The 22,609-nt window shown below is 43.3% G+C and overlaps 1 long non-coding RNA gene across 2 annotated transcripts in view; it reads right to left on the bottom strand.

The window, feature by feature from the left end:
• Positions 1-1,433: 1,433 nt before the first annotated feature.
• The window catches only part of LOC144142206 (uncharacterized), a 79,207-nt gene continuing 58,031 nt past the window's right edge, over positions 1,434-22,609 (bottom strand). The window contains exons 2-6 of one of the 2 annotated variants that reach the window (XR_013316888.1): positions 21,063-21,193; positions 20,923-20,996; positions 4,879-4,968; positions 2,685-2,753; positions 1,434-1,666 (exon numbers count right to left, since the gene is read on the bottom strand). This is a non-coding gene — a long non-coding RNA (uncharacterized LOC144142206). The remainder of the gene's footprint in view (positions 1,667-2,684; positions 2,754-4,878; positions 4,969-20,922; positions 20,997-21,062; positions 21,194-22,609) is intronic. The other variant, XR_013316887.1, reaches the window with a different exon arrangement.

Below are 22,609 nucleotides of genomic sequence, written 5' to 3'. Positions count from 1 at the left end.
TTGTTTAACCTGGCACTCTTCAAACTTCTCGGTCAACTACAGACAGTAGAAGGCGTACAGCAATTATCTACATTGACTATATTACACTCTGGACCACCGGGAGGTAATACGAATCACGACCATAACCCAAAAACCACAAGATGCGGCATCCGTTGTTGAGGACATCACCCGTTGCTTCGGTCTTGAATGTTCTCCACAAAAATGAGGGTTGCTTCCACTGGACGACCACAATCGCCTCAGCAAGGTTCGCAGCTCTAACAGACCATCAATCCAAATAGGTGGTTATGTGATACTTGTTGTGGCCAACATTCGCATCATCTCACTGCACCCTAAAAATCAAGAACTAATGCCATCACTATTCAAAAACTTAATTCGACATACGCACAAGTAGGTGAGTTTTTAAAATAATCGCAAGTAGAAAACGTGGTTTGGGAGATTGGGAGATCACGATAATTATCGAGGCCTTCATATTTACACGAATCATTCACAGCACACCATTCCCCCTCTTTCGTCTCGTAAAACTGACGCGATAAACGTCAATAAATGGAATTGCTATAAACAGGTGCAGGCCTGCCATAATGGTCCACTACGGGCAGACTTCAAGAACTGTGACTCCGTAACACTATCGATGAACTAATCTACGCCCATCTGATGTGTCAATAAAGAAGGCGCAAAAAAACACAGGCGGGGGCACACGTTCTCCGACGCCGGGGCCTCCCCACGTATAGACCCCCCGAGATACTAGTAAAGCACTCCTTACAGACTATTTGGCGTTCTAGAATACATGTCCATCTCATGCCCAGAAATATGCATCCAACCAAACATCGCGACCGCAGGTCGAAATAAACTTGTACCATCAAAGCTCCCCTATCGTTCATCCCGCTACAACCGGTCCTCTACACGGATGCTGCATCTCTGCCCATGCGAGGCGCCCGCTACAATCAAAGACCTCTGGTTGCAGTAGTGGCCGGTGGGAATCTCCTCGGCTTTGACAATCCTGCCACAGGTGTCTGCCCTTGAAGTCGATGAATTTGCAATCGCCTTGGCCATATCCAAGGCAACAGCAATGTCCTCAATCAATTCATGACCCCGCAGAGCCATGCCGAGTGTATTGATCAGAGAGAAAATAGCTGACGAGAGGCAGCAATCACGATTCAAGATGGAGCAGATTCAGCCTTTATGGATTGTCACTGGCGATACTGCTGACTGTCGCTTGTCTTTGTCTTCAACACTGGCGGTGCAACTAATACTATCGTTGCCACTTACACAGACGCTGCTCATGCCACACAGCCATTCGGATGTGACTGAACTAACCCCACCGTTTTTCCTAAGTAGTGTTTATTTATGGCTTGAAAAATAGTCTATGAGGAAGTTGTCCTTCAGATCCAAAAAATTCTCTTCGCATTTTCAGCCGACTACAATCTTAAACCAAATAAACAACAAAATATTTTGTAGTTTATTGATGCAGAGGATCACAAAACGACAATATTAAAGGGTAATGCTTTTCATATAGTACATTCGGGGTGTTAGCAACCCTATTCACAAGGATCCGAAGCATTTGAAACTTTGGTGCAGATTCTGTCAAAAGCATCTCGGCATTCTTCGAAATCTTCACCAATGTCTTTTGTATTTTTGTATTTCAGCCAGCATTTGCTATAGCTTTCTCCTGAAAAAAAAGTAGTTTCTCATAATAAAGAAGTTGGAACAAGAAAAACATGTTAACTGCCAGCAAAAATTCAACAAAATATATATTTAGTTGTTTTGTTTAGTATATTATGCGAACTTTGTGTAGTAAGCTAGGTTGGACAGTGCACTTTCTTCTGTAAATTGTTTATTTAAAATAGAACAGATAAGTAACGCCAAAGTCTGGGATATCGTGGCTCAGACGTTTTAATAAAAACACCGCCACTTATCGTCGCGCAGAAACAAGAAACAAAAACACTCAAGCTGGTATTGCAGTGTCATAAATACTAATATTATAAACAAATACTCCTGAGTAAATACCAAAACTTTACTTGTGTGCCGTACCCGGGAGGATTTGTGAACAAATTTAGGTATGTTGCGATCAATGACATGCAAAGTTACGGCTATAGTGGCATTTCAAGTTTTTTTAAGAAATGGCAAAAAACCGTCAACTAAAGAGGGCACAACTAGTTCAATAGTTCAATCCACGTAAAAACTTGTATAAAAATTTTTTTGTAAAAATGTAACTCCTTTTGAGTAACCCTTTTTTTCTAAGAGTAATTCGTAACCTGATTACAAATATACACTTTGAATAGTTCACTAGCAATATAAAAGGCAGAGTTGGCAGAGTTAAGCTAAACTTGCGTTTCTAGATAAGTAAGCAAAAATTGTTTTTGTAACTGCAACAAAGCGGTTTTACAACACCTAAATAAAATCACTGTTGCGACGTTTATTTTATGTATAGGTACCATTTTTTGTACGTAGCCAAACATTGTTTGGCTACGTACACTGCCCCAAATATCGCAGTGTAAAAAAATAAACTGCCCCAAATATCGCAGTTAAAAATACCTGCACTAAAATAGCGAATTCAAGCTTTCTGTAACAACTTCCCAAGCATTGTCATGACCTTTCACAATTTGCCACATTACAAAATATGACTAATAGTAATTAAGATAGCACGCAAAATGCCAGATGCGCTACACACAATCAAATCTACATACCGCCAAGTCATCTGTATGCACAGGTAGCGAAATATCGTAACTTCTAAACTTATTTCCTTGTCTAGAAGCCTGAAAGGAGTTTCTTTTGTAAAAAATTGCGCATAATTATATAATAAATTAGAAATACAGTGGCAGGCCATTCTGTTGAAGTTGAGCAGATAGGTTAAATTGTGGTTTTACCAGACGTAGTTAGGGTAATGATACTATTAGCTTTCAAACTATACCAGCGCAAGCAAAGGGAAATCGTGTGCGGTGCAAACCAGCATGGTAGTTTATTATTCTATCAGACCTTTTCTGTGTTTGATAAAGACTGTACTTCAAATTGTCAGAAAAGACCACCTTGTTACTTGTTTTGCCGTGTTAGCTGGGGAACATACAATAGGAATTTATTTCAAATCGTTTCCACGCGATGGACATTCAAGTAATTTATCCAAGCAGACTGCATACAAGGTGTCATAGCGCGCTTCGGTGGCCTCTGTCACAATTCTTCTATAAAGAAACCTATGTACAAAACTGTGTATAGCGGGCAGTGAAAATGTTGTTTTCGCCATCTTGGGAGTTACATTGAGTTAGCTAAAAATATACCATAACAAATAGCTTACCGCCAGTATATTCAGACTTAAAAATTAAACTCAATGCCTAGGAGCACGAACACAGAATCGTTAAACAGTCTCGATTTACCTACGCAATTTGTACTTGGAAAACACTTTTTCGTCTTGGTTCTCTCACTTATTTGAATGAAATGTGCATTGATAAAAAGCAGAATCTGGATTCCGTGAAGTAGTCCACTTCAGGCAGACAGGAAGCCAAATATGTTTATAAAGTGTGTGAGAAGTTTGTGCGAGAAACTAAAAACCTAAAACAAGCATATTCCCGTGTTCAGGTGAGTGGGTTGCAAAAATACCATTCGAGGTGTGATTCCATAAGGACATACCTGCATTATTGTTGCTTACAATGCGCGTCAGAATATTGCTTGTAACTTGTCCAATATTCTTGTCTTAAGCTGAAAGATTTAAAGTGACTGCATCCGAAATTTCGGGCAAATACCGCGGCTCAGCATAGCCGATTTGTGTACCAGAAATATGCTAAGATATGGAGCAAGCTGGACTGTGTATTGCTGGGGTCCGTGGCCTCTTAGAGGCCGTTTGCCAATGTCGGGAGAGTATGTTTGACGAATTTAAACACGGGTGATTTAATACATATTTTTTTCAAAGATTCGGTGCCTCGGAGCCCCTCCAATGCAAGGCAGTTTCAAATGTATGTAATCAGTTTGGAGTATCTCTGTCATATTTTGATACAAAAATGAGCCTATGATGACAACTAAATTGAAATTATTCCTGATGCCATGTTCTGTGACGAAATACTAGTGGCAGTTTAGCCTGTGAAAAAAGATTAACTGGCGTAACAGTCCAAAAAATTCGGGGATATCAGCAGTAGGGCATTCGTCTGAAGCCAATTGTTATTGCATTGTGGCTGTCGTGTTGCGTTGGTGTGATTGGAGTTATTTTGGCCAGTGTGTGTTCGGCTGCATATTTTTGGCAATAACTTTATGCAAATAAATATTCAGTGTTCAGAAAGTAGTAATACCCTATTTTCACTCTTCCGTTCGTGCCTTGGTGTGTTGGTTTTACACATAAGTTGGGTATGAGACGATGTTCGTCATTGCCCCAGCTCACTTATAGCCTCTCAGCCAACTCACCATGCGACCACCAAAAGCTCAACGAACTCCGTTTCCAAATGTGGCAAATGTGTGATCAGCTGTAAGTGTTGGGGGCCTGCTTTCAGCAAACAAATAGTATGATTTGTTTATTATATGTGTAGTTTGGTAGAATTTATAAAATCTTAACATTACTCCCAGCTTGGAGGTGAATCCTATGTGGTCACCCGACGATACATTTCATCACCACTGCATTTTCACATAAAACACATAAGCAGCATACCAAAATAGCTCCTTCACTTCTGACTCAATATATTCCCTATGTTCTTTCAGTTATAAACAACTACGAGTATCTTTAGGGGATGCTACTTGCGTGACTCTTAAGAATAATCGCAGCTGTTCTTACCGCTGCTCCCACAGTTGAGCAGCTTACTCAACCAATAAGGCCACCATTCCTTTTCACTGCTTTGGGTGAAGGTGTCAAATGGACAGTTTGAGCTATAAAAATACATGTCTGCTTTTCTAGTGCATACCTACCTTTTCCTGCATTTTTGAATGTGACAAATACTGCACAGTTGCCCTTTGAGGTTCGAAACACCATCTTTTCCACCTTTTCGCCAGTCTTTCCTAAAATAAATTTAATCGTATGACATACATATTAACGGAGGGTTGTTAGAGTGCAATGAAATATTTTCATGCGCACCTAAAGAGGAACGTCGGGGCTTTCAATGTTTTGGGAATGCTTTTGTTCAAATTCTTGCGTTGTTCTCAAATAACACACGAGTTGTTTTGATATCATGCACAGCTTGCATACAAAAATCGAACTAAAAATACTTTTAGAATACAATAAATCTATACAATCTCTGAAATGTGAATTCGGGTTCAGAAGCTGATACATCAATAACACATCATTTATCACGGCGGCCTTCGCTAACGTTCCGCTTAGCAAAAATCAAACGTTTGTGGGTGTTTATGTATGTCATCTTTGTTTATTTGAAGTGTGGTATCAAGGTGTTACGTATGTTTCTGCTATGTCATTCACTTTGAAAGTTAATTTTTTGCAACCTTGTGATGGACCAAACATTTTTATTGTGACATTTCAAGCTGCCCATTTGTGCTCAGAGACATTTTGATTCCAAGTGAACGGACACAGTTCCATTGAAATTTTGTCATTTTGTCCATCAAGCGTACACATTGGTTGTAGTCTCAGAAGTTGCAGGCTTCACGCTCAAACCCGGCCTATTTATGTTAAGGTAATATATGGCAGAATCTCAAAGGTTCGGCGTTGCGAAGCCTTGCACAAGATATATAATATAACGTCACTTTCCAAAAGTGTTTAACGAAGAGCTTACAGCTCGGCTATCTAACGTATTTTAGGCATTTTCAGGTGCAAACGCGATTTTATCTTCTGTATCGAGACGTGGGCATTGAAAAGTAAAGGAGCTGTTCCAAACAAAAAAATACAAATAAAATTCGATCCAACTGGCTTGACAAGCAGTGCAGTACGCCTAATATTTTTTTAATTGCGTGGATATTTCTGAGTCTTATATGTGAAGGCATAAACTTACTTATTGTATTAGAGAGGTAAACATAAGTGAAATTTTTGCCCTTAGAAATAACACGTCTGCAATAGTAAGATAATTAGGCATCGATAACCGCTTAAGCGCACGGTGACACTGCGGCCTTTTTCCAGCAGGCCGCTCGGCAAACTCTGTCGCTGGTGCCATAAACTCAGTACCCATACTCATAGGTTCAGAGTGCTTTTACGCTGACGCATGGACGCTTCACCTCGGCAGAAGTGGCCTCTTTTATGGTGCGGCTCTTTGCATAGAAGTGCATGGGGACATCTCTGCCGTTCGCTTAGCAGTGACGGCTACCATGTGCCAGAGCAGGCAAACAATTTTTTAGGCATACAGACGGCAGATCTCGTATCTCTGCAAACGACGGGCGCGGCACTCGGAACCACTTGGACTTTTTCTAGGCGCGGGAAATTCATATTTGGGCACTGCTACATCTACGGCAGTCACCTAGAAGGCTTGTAAGCGGTGTGAACTTGTAGTCAACCCTGCCTGTTTGTCTGGTACACACTGTGCACTCACGGATTCGTCAACTCTGTTATACAGTTGCAGGCGTGAATACTGCATCCTAGAAGCCCAGATAAGGATGATCCGCCGCCCGTTATCTGGGCAACAAAGAATCTTTCTATGTACTACATTCGTGAAACGACAGCCAGAGTGGCTGATCTTGCAGCGTTTTTATTGCGTATAGTTGTTCGAGTATTATGCTACAAAGGGTATTTTAGCAGCACAAATATTTCAGCTTGAGATTATTCCGGGCATGCTTAGAGAAGGAGATCGCAAAATTACCCAGCCTACTTGAGCGCGCGCCTCGTGAGGACCTGTCGACGACGTCTAGGCTTGCGCCTGGGTTTCCGCCAGATAAGGAGCTAAAAAACAATACCAAGACAATAGTTCCCGTGCGCTGGTGCCGCAAGTTGGGAACATAGGATAGCTGGCGCTACAAACGCAGACTGCGCAAAGCCCACATGCGCGGGTTAGAGTGCGTCCTAACGCGGTTCACTTTCGGAGAGATTTGAAAAGCTGCCGAAAAAACTACCCCGACCTGCCAGTATTGCAGTACTTACCAGGGAAATTTTGGAAATCTATGTATAGTGCAACAGCCGGTGCTGCGATGAAGGTACAAGGGCCGGCTACTGTGCTGTTTCCGCATCCTCGCAATATTGCGAGCTACGAAAACATTTTGATAAACTTCCACTATTTTATTGTTCCTATAAGCGCTCGCTCTCGTTTTGTGCTCGAAATTGGCAGCTCTATATCCGCGATTGCAGATATGTTAGAAGAAATTGTATCAAGTAGCAAAATTGGAACCATAAAATGTATTGACTGCGTAAGAAGAGAGTTTTATATCAAATATTAAAATGAAGCAAACCAAATAGTAGGTACAAAACTCTGCAACAAATAAAATGGGATAAAGAAAATGGTTTTTGAAAAACGTTTGCACTGAAAGCTTAAGACCAGGTGTTCCAGAATATTTTATGCTATAAGACAAAATCACAAGACCAAACAGAGACTAATCAGAAGTTAACGGGTATGGTTAGTAGTGCACAAAGGGGACTCATTCCCTATTCTATGTTCGAAGTCTGTCACAATGGTCAATGCTGATACAGAGTGAAATATTTAGGTGTTCCAAATAAAAGAAGAGCTTTGATAACAAAAAACGGAATTTAACTACGGAGCTAAGTTTACGTTGAAGAACGTTAGGCATGAAAATGTTGAAACGACGATGACTGCAAAAAGATGGCAAAATTATTTTTCACATGATAAAATGAGGTTAAGGTTTGCTGCAAAAAATACGCTGTTTCGGAGAAGTTTACTGCAGATTTATTTTCCGCAGTGAAAAAAGTGCACTCAATCAAAGCGTTGACAATTCGCTATGCATTTAAATGTGTTGTTTTCTATTTTGGCGTTTAAATTATAATTTAATATCAACATGAGCAGTGCGTGAGTCTTAAGAACATTCAACGCTCTCCTAGAAATAACATTATTCATTCAGCAACATTTTGGGAAAAGTTTTTTATTTTTGCGGGTACTCTAAATATTAGTGCGAGGGCTGCAGTGTATTAAATGTGTTACATCCGCCAAGCCACAAACAAAATGCTCTTTTTATTTCCACAATACCCAGCATTTTACCGCTTATAAAACTGCTTCTTGCTAATAAAAGTGCACTAAAATATTTATGGCCGAAGCTAAAATATATGAAATTTCGAATAGTTCTTATTTATTATGATTGTTACGTTAGTGTTACGAAACGTGCAAACATATTTACTTGTATAAAAGCTTTAGACATGCAATTTAAATTTGTTCTCAACATTTTACAGATACCTCTGTGGTTGTTGGATATTTCCGCATCGTTTTGGTTTCAATATATTTGTTGTAACGCGTTCGATAAAATACGTAAATCGTGGTGGGCACGATCAGTGGGCGCGATCCGTATACCGAGTCACTTCATTCCCAACAGAACTTCCTGTGATAACGTATAAATAGTGACTGAAAACATTCCAGTACAATTGGCCGCGAAGAGTACGTGTAGCTCTGGCCTGTGCGTCATTTTTGACTACCAGACAAAACGCTTCGTTCACTTTTCGCGGAAGCATCGTGGCCCCAGCCATCACAGCCATACCGGTTTCTTGTCATTTCGCGGGTTGTGATTTTAACGCACTTCCTTGACAAAAAGGGTAACAATTGCCGTCCTTGTCGGTAGTACACATTATCCCCAAGCCCAAGCTTGTCCGCCTGGTGACGTAAGATATTCAGGCCTCCACTGGCATGCCAAATTTGAGATGCGCGTCGGATGAGGAATGTGGCACTTCAACAGCAGGGTTTACCAATGCGTGGTGCAGCTTCTGCGATAGTCTGGGTCACATAACCCGGAATCCATCGAACGGCCACGTTTCCTGTTTGTGGTCCCTCAAGCACTGTTTGCATTTATTGCCCATTTTCTGTAAGCAAGAATACATTGTGACGCGCAACCCTAGTTCGACCGAAACTTGCCGTCTGCGCTATGCCACTGGTGGAAGAGCACGAGAATGACTACGCTTCTCGTAGTCGCGCTGCCGGTTACTCCAACGCTTCACAGTTTATTTGGACTTGTAAACGGCTGAAAATATACGTATTCTTGCCGTGTAACAAAATCATCCACAAAGTTCCAAATGCTCAAGTGTACCCCTGTATTGTTAATCGAATGTTTTCCCAGTCAAACATTCTAAAGGCTGCACCAAGAAATGCTGGGAATGGTTTTGTAAAGGTGGTATCTCGCTATCTATCTGTCTTTCTGATAGGAAATTTATTGCGTATGTAGTGTTAGCCTGCCGTGCTCTCCTTTTGTCTTGAAGAAGTGTTGAGAAGGTGTTTTCAATGGGTCACGGACCACGCAGTTGGATTGGAACGCGGTTAACAAATCGAACACAATATTTAAAAAAAGGAATGAAAAGTACGAGATAGTAGACGGTGAGACAATATAGGAAAAATGGGTTTGGGTCACAAGGAAGCAGAGTCAACACTTCGATAACACGCAAAATAGGCTCGCGGTTCTTAAGGTACAAGAGCAATGTCTGATTTGCAAGTCAGCTCACGTTCCACCGGGTTGCGATTCTAGCGGCCCAAACAGCACGAGTGGCAGCACCCAACAGCCGGAATAGAGATTAAGCAATTGGCCCATCAGCACCGCAATCACGGTGCCGAAATTCGCTTTCGAGCTCTGGCCGAGGGTAGCGACGGTCCAGTACAAGGTGGCCCACGCATCTCACGGGGTACTTTCCACGAACCGCGCCCTATTCCGCCGCTTGGCTTCCAGCCGCTGTATTTCAAGCCGTAGCAATCACTTCCGCGCGCTCCTCTTCTTTTCGTCATCGATGAAGCTCCGCCGTCTCCATTCAGCAGCCAATCACTCGCGTGGCCATTCATCACATCACCCATACCTTAAGAAAGCTGTTAGGGTTCCAAACAACTTTTCTACTAGTCACTAGGCAGGAGCCTAAATTGGTCACGCGTCACAGCGAACCCATGCACAGCATTCAGACAAATTAAATTCAGGTGTATGATAGCTTCATCCCCTGTTTGTCCACGGACGGAGTATAGAAACGGAAGCAAGGTTTGTTCCCTAACTATCAAAGTGGGTTGCATTAGCCGCTCTCGTTGAGCGTGCATGCAGCAGAAACTTGTCAGTCGTCCTTCTGCTGGAGATGTGGCATGAACTCACATAGTTTTAACAGCATTTGGCAGATCCGGCCAGTAAAAAAGCCTCTAAAAGTATTTAAACCCATGAAACCATAAAAACAAATTGAAAGCAGTCTTGTGAATTCCCGCATCTCAAAGCTTGACGCGCTCATGTGCGGCTCGGATAATGAACTCCTGGATCATATTCGGCACTTTGATCTGCTTCAACGCATTTCCCGCTTCTAAATGGCACTGTCTATATAGTAGGGCTTCGATTTCAAGAAAGTGTAGTTTTTTCTCCCAACTAATCGGTAACAGGACATCAAAGTGTAGTTCGGGGCTGCTCTTTGGTTTAGTCCAGCTCGGTTGAAAAGGAGGGCAAGAAAACGCTGGCAAGTTGAAACTTGTGGTCATCGGTGGTTGAGTCCTTGTAACGGCGAGAATCCGCAAGGCTACGAACGTAGTGTTTGTTCAAGGCTGTTCATCGTATTATCACTGTCGCCAGCAACTTCATACTCCAAGTCACAATCTGGTTCGTGAGGCTCCCTGATGCCTTAAATCAGGCCTAGTCGTACATTTGACGACTCATGCAGGGTACGATATTCTCCACCACCAAATACGGCGTTTGGACCTGTATTTTTGCCTCTGTGAGTTCCTGTATGCAGCCGTGAAGAACTCGGCGTGTCATCCCAGTCAAACAATCGTCGCCGAGAACATCCCGGATGACGATGGCTGTCTCGCTTCAAGTTTGTCGGAGCACGCTGGCGAATTTCCGTAGCACTCGTTGAGGGACAACTGCCATTCCCTTGATGAGAACTGGTGAATTTCTACCGCTGGTATTAATATAGTTTCAGCGACATCCAGTTGCGCCCGACATCGGGCCTCTATGGGACTTGATTATCGTGGCTCTCCTTGGAGACTCATAAATGGCACATTCGGTCACTTTGTCTTGACATCCTGAATCGCTTCGACAATTGTCGAAACTGTCACCTAGCCTTCCACACTTGGAAGAGTTTTCATCTTCTTTGGTCACACTGCGACAGTCCTGCGAACTTGTGTCCACAACGATCGCATAAGAATGCTTCTATGTTGCCTTTCCCCGGTGTGTTGGCTGCACCCTTCGTCATGCCCGGCGTGTCAGTTGGAAGCTTCCCTAAGTTAACTAACTTTTTTGCCTCCAGGAAACGGTGCGTGACGTCTGCAAAGACGTCCAGGGTGGCGCACTGGCGTTCGGCCGGTCTCAGTTGCAACAACAGTAGAATTGCTCCGAGATTAACAATTTGCGGAGACCTTCGTAGGTTTTCGAAATATTGGCCATTTCCATCCAATGGTCAAAGTAGCTCGAGAGGTTCGCCGCAGACTGTCTTCCCATCCCGCCGTCTTTAGTGCACCTTTTCCGAAACTTCTCCTTGCGCCCCGTTCCAGTGAATCTGAACCGCTGGAGCAACGCTTTCTTGAACATGCTGAAGTCAACCGATTGTCCTGCAGTCATACGGCCAATCATGGTCAGGGGTTCCCGAGACAAGCACTTACTGACACCTACGGCCTATTTTCCGCCGACCACCCCTGTCCCGTCCCCGCGTGCTCGAAGCGCTGCAAGTATGCGTGTAGGTCATCGCCTGTTTCATAAGAAGAAGAAGCTTATCCGGAATGACGACGGGCACATTGGGGTGGGTTTCGTTCCCGGCAATAAGGTGGTGGTGTGTCCCGACCCTTGTTGAAGACGCATCTTCAATTCCAGGATTCGCATTTCCGCCTCAGCAGCTTCCTTGGCTTCCTCGACACCTTGTCGCCGTCATTTCTTTTCTAATTCTGCAGCTGTCTTGGCTATCTCGGCAGCTTCAGTGGTAATCTGGCAGCCTGTCGCCGTCCGTCGTCTTCGCGTTCTGCAGCTTCACTGAGTGCTTCTCTCTCAGCTGCCCTCTCTGCATGCTGGTTCACCCGCTGGGTGCCGATCCACTGGCAAAGTCCCAACCCTGAGTGACCCAGCTGCATCCCGATCAGAACTAGGTTTCCTCAAATCAGTCCTAAATGACGTGTTCTCACAACACTTCACTTCTTCCCGCCCATCCCAAGGGTGACATCCTGGCAGGCTCGCCACATTTGTTAATAATGATGCACGAACCACGCAGGCGCACTCGAACGCTGTTGATACGTCGAATACTATATCTAACAGGATGAAGGACATGCACAAGACAGTAGATAGTGGGATTTTATAAACCAGGAAGGATTTGGGACAGACGCAAGCACAGTAAACAGTTTGAAGGTACAGAAAATATATTCGCAGTTCGGAAGGTGTGAGAATCATGCATGATAAGCAAGTCAGCTCACGTACCGTCGCGATGTGATTCTAATGGCTGAAATAGCAGGAGCGATAGCACCCCACACTCGGAATGAAGCGTCAGCAATCGGCTCACCAGTGCCGCGATGTCGGTGCTCAGATGAGCTCTCGAGCCTTGGCGGAGGGTAGCGACGGTCGAGTTCAAGGAGGACCAGGTTTCTCACGGAATAGTTTCCACGGATAGCGCCGTGTTCCGCCGTTTGGCTCCAAGACCCTGTCTTTCAAGCCCTCGCGATCACAGACGCACGCTTCTCTTGTAAGCTCCACTCTCTTCATTGCACGGCCAATCGCTCGTTCGCGATTCATCACAGTAGGATTCCTTTCTCCTCCGGTTCTTTTTTGCTTCTAGTACCTCTGGCGTCATTACGGAATCAAACGCTTTGTCATAATCTATAAATCAGGGGCAAACAGGGATAAGAGAGGAAAAACAGGTTATGGTTTCTGTATTTCTGCGAACGACATCCCCATACTAAGCTCCACTTGTCCTCTTCCGTAAGCCGGACAACACTATGCGGCTGTGCGTTGGTTAGAGTGAGCTAAATAAACGTATTGTTGCTGACAGTGAACCGATACCACGGATCGACGTCATTCTTGCAGAAGTCAGAATTATTACTCAAAATTTCATTTCATGAAAGGGTACCGGCAGATTGCAATGCCGGGTAAAAACCGCATTCTTAAAAGCCGTGCTTAATGCCGTGGAAAAGCTGCATTTTCACAGCAGCCAGTGATTCTACTATTTCAAATTCAGGCACTTTCGAATCAAAAGCGCTTCCGTTGTATACGCTAGACTTATGCGGAAGGTCTCTGAAGGCACCCCAATTGTGTTTAACTGCTTTGACGATGGCTTTATGACAACTGAAAAGTGCAGTGAGCACTTAGACATCTTACAGAGGGTTTTTCGGCAAATTCAAAACACGAGGTTCACCATCATGCCAAAAAATACTGCAAACATGGCAACACAGTGTCTCCTTTTGAGGACACAAGACAGGGGATGGTCGAGTAGAGCTAATGAACAAGGCACTGCGAAAAGGTCCTTCGTTCTAAACAACCTCAGATCTAGAAGAATGTGGCGTCATTCGTGGGACTCACGGAATCGTACGGTCAGTTTATCGGTAAATTCGCTGAACAAGCTCAGCCCCTTACAAAATGACCCGTAAGAGCGCAAGAAACCCGATTCTGTGGAATGGAAACCACGAGAAAGCTTTCTGGGTCCTGAAGAGAAACTTTGTTCTGTTCCTTTCCAGCAAACGCCAAATATTTCGGAAAGCTTTGTTTCGGGACTGACGCATCCGACTATAATCAGGGTGCCGTCCTTGTACTGGATTTCATCCTGCATCGTCCTGTCTCTTTCATCTTGTATCCTGTATCATCCTGTATCTTTTATGCTAGCCGAACTCTTTCCCCTATAGGTAGCACGTATTCAAAGGGCGAACGATGATGCTTAGCGCAGCAGTGAACAGTAAGAAAGTATCACTTATACTTATACGACAACGAATTTGTTTTGTGAACCAACCACCAACTTCTAAAGTGTCTGGAAAGTGCGAAACATTTTGAACATCCGCGTGCTTCAGTTCCTACAGAAATACTCCTTACTGTTCAGTAGACTGAAGGGCAGTGACGAGGTTGGTTTTGATTTTCCCAGTAGAGTGTGAATATCCGCAAAGTTCCTTCCCCCACCAGTGCGTGTTTTTTGGTGAAGTGGAGAGGGGACAGGTTGGGAAAGTGTGTGTGTCTTCGCCAACAACTTTCTTCGAGGGCGAGACATGTTATGAAGTACCGCAACTTTCTGCTCTGAGACCATACGGTGTTAGAGAACACAGCGAACCAGTGTTGCATGTGTATGTGCCGCAGAAAAGAGGAAAAGAAGAAAAAACGATGATTCAGGCCCGCTGAAAGACGGGGTGCTCTGGGCTTACAACGTGGAGGTCGTAAGAAAGCAACAGGCAGCCTTCCGATAGGACGCCGCTGTTCCCACTACTCATGCGTGACCGCGGTGCCCACGTTGGGGCCTAGAAGACGCCACCTAGAGAAACGAAAGAACGGACCAGCATCCCACCCCCCGAACACGTTCCAGAATGTTCCAACAAAGCAACAGCCAAGCTGCAGCTAACCTCCAGCCAACCTGAGCTTTCCCGACCTGACATCTCGTAATCACGGGAGTTCACTATAGGGGACTCCTGTTCTGTCGGATTAGGTAAGACGAACAACATTTTTGCTCACTTGACACATGCACGATGAGAAAACTACCGCTTAAGAAGAATCTCTTACCGACAAACAAATTTCCATGGTCTTATCCAGTTCATATTATCACACATTCATCTTCACTGAAGCTCTTCTACATTTGGGACTTTAGTACAGACCAAAAATGTTCTTCGTCTTAACCAAAACCATAGCGTGTGTTCGTCTTAACTGAGTTCGTCATAACGGGTTTTCACCATATATATATATATATATATATATATATATATATATATATATATATGTATAGCAAGGAAATGAGGGGCTCGTTGAGGAAATACAGAAAGATAGGTCAGCAGTCTACAATGCCCAAGGAGGCATAGGGGTGTGGTTAGGTTCTTTTCTTTTTTACTACGGTTAATGAAGTACACATATTTTTAAATATACAGAAGAAAGAAAGAAAGAAAAGCACGCGCCCAGAGTGGGGACCGAACCCACGCCTTTCGATTACATGTCGAATGCCTTACCAATTCGGCTATCTGGGCGACTGTGTTCTCCTTCACTTTCTGGGCTATTTATATTTACTAGAAGTGTATCTGACACTTGAGGGTGGTAGCCAGCGCCACTATGACCACTATGACTATGACGTGTATGAAGTGTAAAGTAACTGTAAAGTGTAAAGTGTAAAGTGTAAAGTGTAACTATGAAGTGTAAAAGCCTCGATCCCTAGAGAAGGCAAGCGTGGCAGGCGGCTGCAGAAAGTTATTCGGGCAGATGAGATCAAAAAGAATGCGGGTATAAACTGGTCGGAGTTAGCGCTGGACCAGTATATTTGGAGGTTATTGATACAGTCTTTTGCCCTGTAGTGGGCATAGGCAGGGTGGTGGTGGTGGTGATCATGACGGTGGTGGTGGTGATGATGATGACGACTATGATAATGATACGTCTAGTGTCCCAGATAGTAAACAAAACGTTGCGGGGAATGACGATAGATGAAAACGAAGCAGGCCACTTATCAAGACACCACAAGTGGCTTACCTTGTACTGTGGAGGCGTAACCCGGGTACATTTACAAGTCAGTACAACGGGAGGTAGTAATTCAAACAATAAACAGTTAAAGATTATTACTTATATGACGGAATACAAAATCAGTAAGTACTCAGGCACACACTGGGATAACGACGGAATTATCGGGTTCATAAAGCCGGAGATGGACAAAGCCAAACAACGAAACCGATGGGAAGGGAAAACACATCCGACAAGCCGTTGCAATTTTGCAATAGGAGGGGCTACGGACCGGTGTAAAAATTCGTTGGGAGTACATATAGAGGCAAAGAGAACAAGTATGACACCAGAGGTAGCTAGGAAAATGGGATATCTACCGGGATACAAGACTACAAGTGCAGACATTCTTGCCCGCAAAGACTAAAAAGAAAAGCAAACAATTGGTGGGGAAATATAGAAGAAAAAAAGTGAATTCAAGAAGTTTTAAAACCACATAAAATCAATAAATGTAAGAAATGTTATCCACCAAAATGTTTGATTGATGAGGAGGGAAACATTAAAGGGAATAAGGTATTGGCGCATATTCATTGCGTGATTAGTGAGAAGCTTTGGGAAATAGATGAAGTGAAGCCTGCACCCCGAAGAACAGCATGGCCAAAGACCGCGGAACGGGAAAGAAAATTGAGCAGCCTTGAGTAGAAAGAAGCAGCAGAAGTAGTTTGCTCACAAGAAGCATTGGGCCCGAACGAAATACCAATGCAGCTGATAAACTTGCTTGGACAAAAAAAACTGATATTTTAGGAGGGACTCAATGAGGTAATAGAAATCGAGAAAATACGAGAGTATTGGCTGGACAGCGGAATGAATTAATTATATAAAGTCGGAATAAATAAAGCCCGTAGTATTTCAAACAGTAAACTCAAAGTAACGGCAGTGCTGCACAGTTTCCTATTCCACGCTGTAGAATCATAAATTCAAGCATGAAGTAAAGAAAATGAATATTTGAGGTAATTCACAGTAGAGTAAACAAGATAGGTGATTAGATCATATGGGGATTGTGATAGCACAGTGCATTCAAATTGTGGAAGCGGGGAATTGACCATTATGCATTACGTCCTTGTACATTAAAGCGTCATGTAACATAAAGGGGCCGAACGCAAATAGAGAAATGCTGTTGGCGCTCAAACTCCACTGCTAAGATGAAGAGATATTACAGTTGCTTATAACAAACTATAAAGATTATATAGTGCACGTAACATGGGAAGGTCAGACATGCGCAGAGCATTTCAATATTAATCGAGGAATGAAGCAGCGATGCCTTTTGAGCCCTTCACTGTTTGTATGTTGAATACTACGTTTAGGAAGTAACTGGAGTAAAGTCAATTGTGCTAAAATGTAGAGGATCTGTGGCAAGGTAAAGTAGTACAACAGCGTATTTTGTTAATGCCCTATGCAGACGGCATTGTTCCCTTAGCTGATAGTCTTACCGGTATGCAGTGCTCAGAAACATTTTTGGGCAGAAAGGCACAGACCGTGGGTTAATTTTTAGAAGAAAAATGCGAAATATTGGTATTCAATGCCCCAGCACTCACTCACTGTCACTTAAGCGAGGCGAGTTACCCAGAGTCAAGGAAGATGCATATACGGCGTGTCGGTAAACGAGGGGTATTACTTAAGAACTCAATAGGAGCACCTTATGAATAATAAAGGAAAGCGCAACGCAGTTATAATAAATCATTGAGCTCAGGGGGGTATAAAAATATAAAGTGTGAGAGGATTGTGGAAAGAGTAATGGCGGCTGGCCTCATGTTATCGAATGCAGTACTCTGATTAAAATCAGACGCTTTTTCATGCCTTGAAGTGAACCAGAGGAAGGTAGGTCCTTGTAAAACAACCTAATGAGGCAGTACAGGAAGATCTGGCTAGCCAAAGCTTGAAGTTCGAGAAGATAATAGTAAAATAGTTTTGAGAGGAGGTAGAGAAGAAAGGGTCAACGCAGGTGGGCCACTAAACATTTTAAGTACCGCTTGAAGAAAAGCTGGACACGTAGTGGTTAAGGAAAACTGGAAGGCTATCTAGAAATTCGACAAAAAACAGCGGACAGTTAAAGAAAGCCAAGGTAACCTGAAAAGAAGAAAGCCAGGCAGAAACGAATAGGTGGAGACAAAAACGGAAGCTAAAACGCTTTTATAGATGTAGAGGGTGGCGACATAGGCACCAGAAAAGAAAATTTCTACGATAATTGCAAGGGCAGCACTTTGCCTTTTGAGGCTGAAGAAGGTTGTTTGAGAACTAAGACCTTTGAAGGAAGAATACCAAAAATGATGGGGTATGCGTAGCGTCCACAAAAAAAAAAACATATTCGGGAGATAGTTTTATAAAGTGGGTGCATCCATCGAAACTCTAAAAAGGCTAAATTCGGCAGCCTGAAGCCCTTGGATTTAGTGGTTGAGCAGCGGGAGTTACCTACAAGCCTGTCGAAACAACTAAAAAAGATTAGAATGCTAACCGAAGAAAAGCAGAGAGGAGAATAAGGCCTAGGAAAGGTTCCACTTGCCACAGAAAGTGTTCTTGCCCATGAGAAGAGCTATTAATAACCGAAGATCATAAAAGATACATATTTTTTTTCTTGGTGAGATGGCGTGTCATCAGCGAATTATAAAAGGTATACCGCAAGCATTCAATGTACCAATCACGGAAATAATCAAGTTTTAAGGGCTGGGACAGGCTGTCTCAGAAAACCGAGTACACCCAGATTCTGATAACAGAGCTGCCGTAAATAATTTCCTTCGACCACTACAACAAAAAAACTGTGAGCTTGCTTTGTTTGGCATCATATTTTTCACGTTTTATACGTAACTTCGCCACACGTGCGTGTTCTCTATACATCAGCTCTTACGCTCCAAGATGCATTTAAACTGACGGTTAACCGGCAATAAGCACAGCTCCTACTATCTCGCACACTAATGCTAGCGCTTGTGGATTGCTGCTGTTCTTCTTGAGTGCGACGCTCAGCTTCGGAAAAGAGCAAGCGCTGGGAAAAACTATATCCTAAGGGAGCCATTAAGAAAACCCATGGTCTGGCCTAATCAAAACTATTGCCTCTGCTTGTTAATTCACCATTGTTGCCGATCAAGACACCCTCTGTTGACTCTGAAGGATAAAAACCTTATCACGGCTCATATGCCGATGGATACCGCGTCTAGAACAGTTTGACTGACCCGTTACGTGTAGGATGTGTAAAGAGCTTTCCGAAGAGCTTGCCCTTTCGCAATGTCCACTATCGCCCGTCGGAAGTCCACTGTCTTGCCCGGCGCGCCGCTCATTGATTCTCTAGTAGAGGCGGTCAGAAAGTTGCCTTCGCATCAGAGACCCATACTTACTACCTAACTTTATTAGGCTTCCTTGTGGCTCGGCGGCACGACCCAATAAGTGAGTGCGACACCACCATACGGATTCCGGCTTACGGATGGCGTACTCTACCACTACAATCCACGTCCTTCGAGCCATAAATGAGCGTCTTTGCTTCCTCGCAAGCACTGAATTCGTTTAGCTTCTGATGATTGCGCAACAGCTGAACACCTTCAGTTGCCGAGAATTTACTGTGGTACACGGGGCCGGTTTTTCTGGCGGATCCTCTCCACAATTGTACACACGTGCATTGTCTCTCAGGCATCGTGCCAGTACTGCATGCGAACAACGTACTCTCCTGTCGATTTTGTGAAGCAGGTACCTTGCCCTTCTGTTTTATTTGAAACAATAGCCATTCACCTGTACGGAGTACTGCGTTTAACATCGACTGGGTGCCATTGAATTCTGAATGTTGTGGATCACTTTACTAGGAAAGGAGATACCCCACCTTTCCGGTGGGCGGGGCACATGACTTTTTTCAGCGCAACACTGTCTGCGATATGAAGCGCCTCCTATTGTGCAGAGTGAGTGTGGCAAGTTCCAAAATTGTTGCAGAGTTGCTTCGTGCTGCCAACATCATCCACAAAACTTGTTCTAGCTATCAACCTTAGAAAAATTGACCAATAGAACGGTACCGTCACACACTCTGTAATATGCTCTGCATAAGAGTGTGCTGGGACCCGCGAAATCTGGGCGTTATCCTACCTTTCACGTCGTTTTTTTACAATCCCACTGTGTAGGTCCCAACCAGGTACTTACACTTCTTTTTTGTGATTAAGGCCAGCTACCCTGTTTGGCACTCGGCATCGTTTTTTTTCTGTGCTTGTCATGAAAAGTCGGCAGTGTGGATCCCAACCATAATAGTAGGGCGAAACATAACACGAATACGAGCGAGCAACAGCAGATGGCCGGGTATGAGGATACCTAGCACACTGTTAGGTTATCAGAAGGACACGAGGTCGTCCTTTGGACAATTATTCTCACACCTGGACTCCGCAATACGTTGCTTCACAGATAAGCAGGCCCATACATCGTCATCTGCCAGACTCCTCCAGTCATTTTTTGCGCGTCGCAAGTCATTCCTTCGATAGACAACCGTAACCATAAACCGAAACCTTCCCGGTTACACCCGCGGCGGAAAACGTGTGGGCATAAGGGATGTTTTTTAGAGGTATTCCCATGTTAACAAGGCGTCATCATCATCCATTGTCGTCACCAGGGGGGTTTGCTTAGCGATCCCAAACAGCCATACGCCTATCGTCATTTTGATCTGTGCCTAACCATCATCATCTTGCGATCGATCTGGTCGGAAGGTTTGGGGTCATCGGTCAAGTAAAAACGATCTTTTGCAATAACCCGTCACCATTAAAATGAGCACCCAGAGCGTAATAGGAAATAAAACCCGTCTTTATAGAGAAAAGTAGTTCAAACGCGACGCTTTCTTTGTTACAACATGAGTCAAAGTGAAATCCAGGGTGCAAACTGCTTTTACCCTTTGCGCAAAAAGATATATGTTGGCTTCGTAATGTGAGAGGCAAGGTTCTATTCTGACAAAAAGATGCGCTTTCTTTATGCCATTTCATCTGCGTTGGTTTAAAGTATTTGTGTCGTATAGATGGCACCAATCAGGCAGAGAAACCTTAATAGATCATCATAATTATTTTTGTAATACTTCATGTGTAAGTTTTAGTTCCCTGCAGCGGATTTGCTCGGGTTTTCACTTCACCAGTGGGTCATAGGAAGGTTGGTTTGAACAATTATTGGTTGTGTTTATTATGTTTTACGACAATTCATCAAGGCATATAAAATATATGTCATATATATTTTGTGTTTGTATGTTTTTTCTCTACATATCCACAAATGTTAAGGTATGTAAATGTACATACTTGGAAATATATTCCCATATCTTACCTTGTTGTAATTGCATCGCGTTAGGTCCACCAAGAGAACCGTGCTTTTCATAACGGAACGTTAAGTCAACTTCTCTGTTTGGAAGAAGAAGGAAAGGGTAATTTCTTTACATTTTCTAGCATGCAAATTCAACTACTTACCGCCATGAGGATGGAAAACCTTCTCTGTGGAGAAATACTTCTTTATACGTGTTAAACAGTATACTATCGTTGAAACAGAAATTCTTGCTTGGTCCAGCTTGGGTTGTAATCGTAACAGTTGTGTTAAAAAACTGGAAAACAGAAAGACACGCAACAGATAGATTGACTTCTGTTTTCTACAGATATTTCTATCTTGGACAGCATTGCTTGAAATGTTATTACCAATGCTTATGTTAGGCAAAACAATTTTATTGGGTGTAAGTAACTACAGATCAACTAACTTATATTTATAATAATCTATTAGGATGGTTGCAATAATGTCTTACTTCTATTGTAACCGAACATTTCGATGACTGCTTCACGGTGACAATTGATACACTAAATACTTTTCTTGAATGTTTAACTACTCACAGAGCGAAGGCCGTTGACATTGCGGAAAAAAACAGAATTAGTTGCTGAAAAAATACCGCAGACACTATTTTTCGTGGTCAAGCGGCAGCAAAACGATTTGAAAGACACAGAAATAGCAAAATATTACAAGAAATAAAAGTAAAGAAGGATTTAGAGCATTGTTAGTACTAGCATTATGAACGAATTTGTTGGAATGCGTTTGCTCGTAACACACAGACATTGAAACATAAATATGGGTGTATATGAGCATATGGCGAATGAACATAGTGTCAGAGCACCCAAGCGTTGTGAACACAAAGCACACAAACCTGATTATTAGCAGCCACGTAAGGTTTATTTCACATTTCAGCTGAGATTAAGGGCTTCTTCAGTCTTAGGTTCTCTACTAGACTCCTGCACAGGGCGAGAATTGCGTCCGCAGCCCACAGAAGCGCTTCAGCTGGGCTGTTATCGAGGATACTTTGCATGCATTTATACCTATACCACCAAGGCAAGGTCAGGGTACGCCGCTCCTGAGTGGTGGTATACGAGTCAACACTGCATGCTTCGGGCAAGAGTACGCTCGCTTATCAGATCTACACTGTTTACGGTCACAGGAGCATACATGACCACAAGAGCGGCTGCTCTAGAGGTAATAGCAAATACGTTACCTCTAGACATACACCTAGACATCCAAGTACTTATGTTTCCCCTGTTTTCTGAGCGGCAATTCAACACGTTCAACTCGAATAATTGCGAACCATCCGACGTAGACCTTCCGATTGACTCTCTCACTCATCCACCCAGATTGATTCGAATTAGCAGCGGGGGGCTTAATGCTGCCGATGCTAACCAAAGATTACGAATCCCTGTCCTAGACGCCTACACAGATAGGTCGCATACTTCTACTTAAGCTGGTGCTGGCTTTGTTATCATGTCTGGGCCTTATTCTATTACAGCAGTGCCCCGTTGCCGGCTAGTTACCCCAACCTCTTCTTTCGACGTAGAAGCACTAGCCCTGAACAAACTACTTCAGTTTTTACTTGATAATCTACCTTCTTCTCCGGTTCACATCTACACCGACAGCCTCTCAGTCCTAACCGCCCTTGACAACCCGTTTAATCAATCCACTGTACTCACCAATTGAAAATAGTCTT

The sequence above is a fragment of the Haemaphysalis longicornis genome, unplaced genomic scaffold (assembly GCF_048455015.1).
Source record: "Haemaphysalis longicornis isolate Haplotype H1 unplaced genomic scaffold, Haemaphysalis longicornis Haplotype H1 scaffold_6, whole genome shotgun sequence".
Lineage (NCBI taxonomy): Eukaryota > Metazoa > Arthropoda > Arachnida > Ixodida > Ixodidae > Haemaphysalis > Haemaphysalis longicornis.
This window is presented reverse-complemented; position numbering and strand designations above follow the sequence as displayed.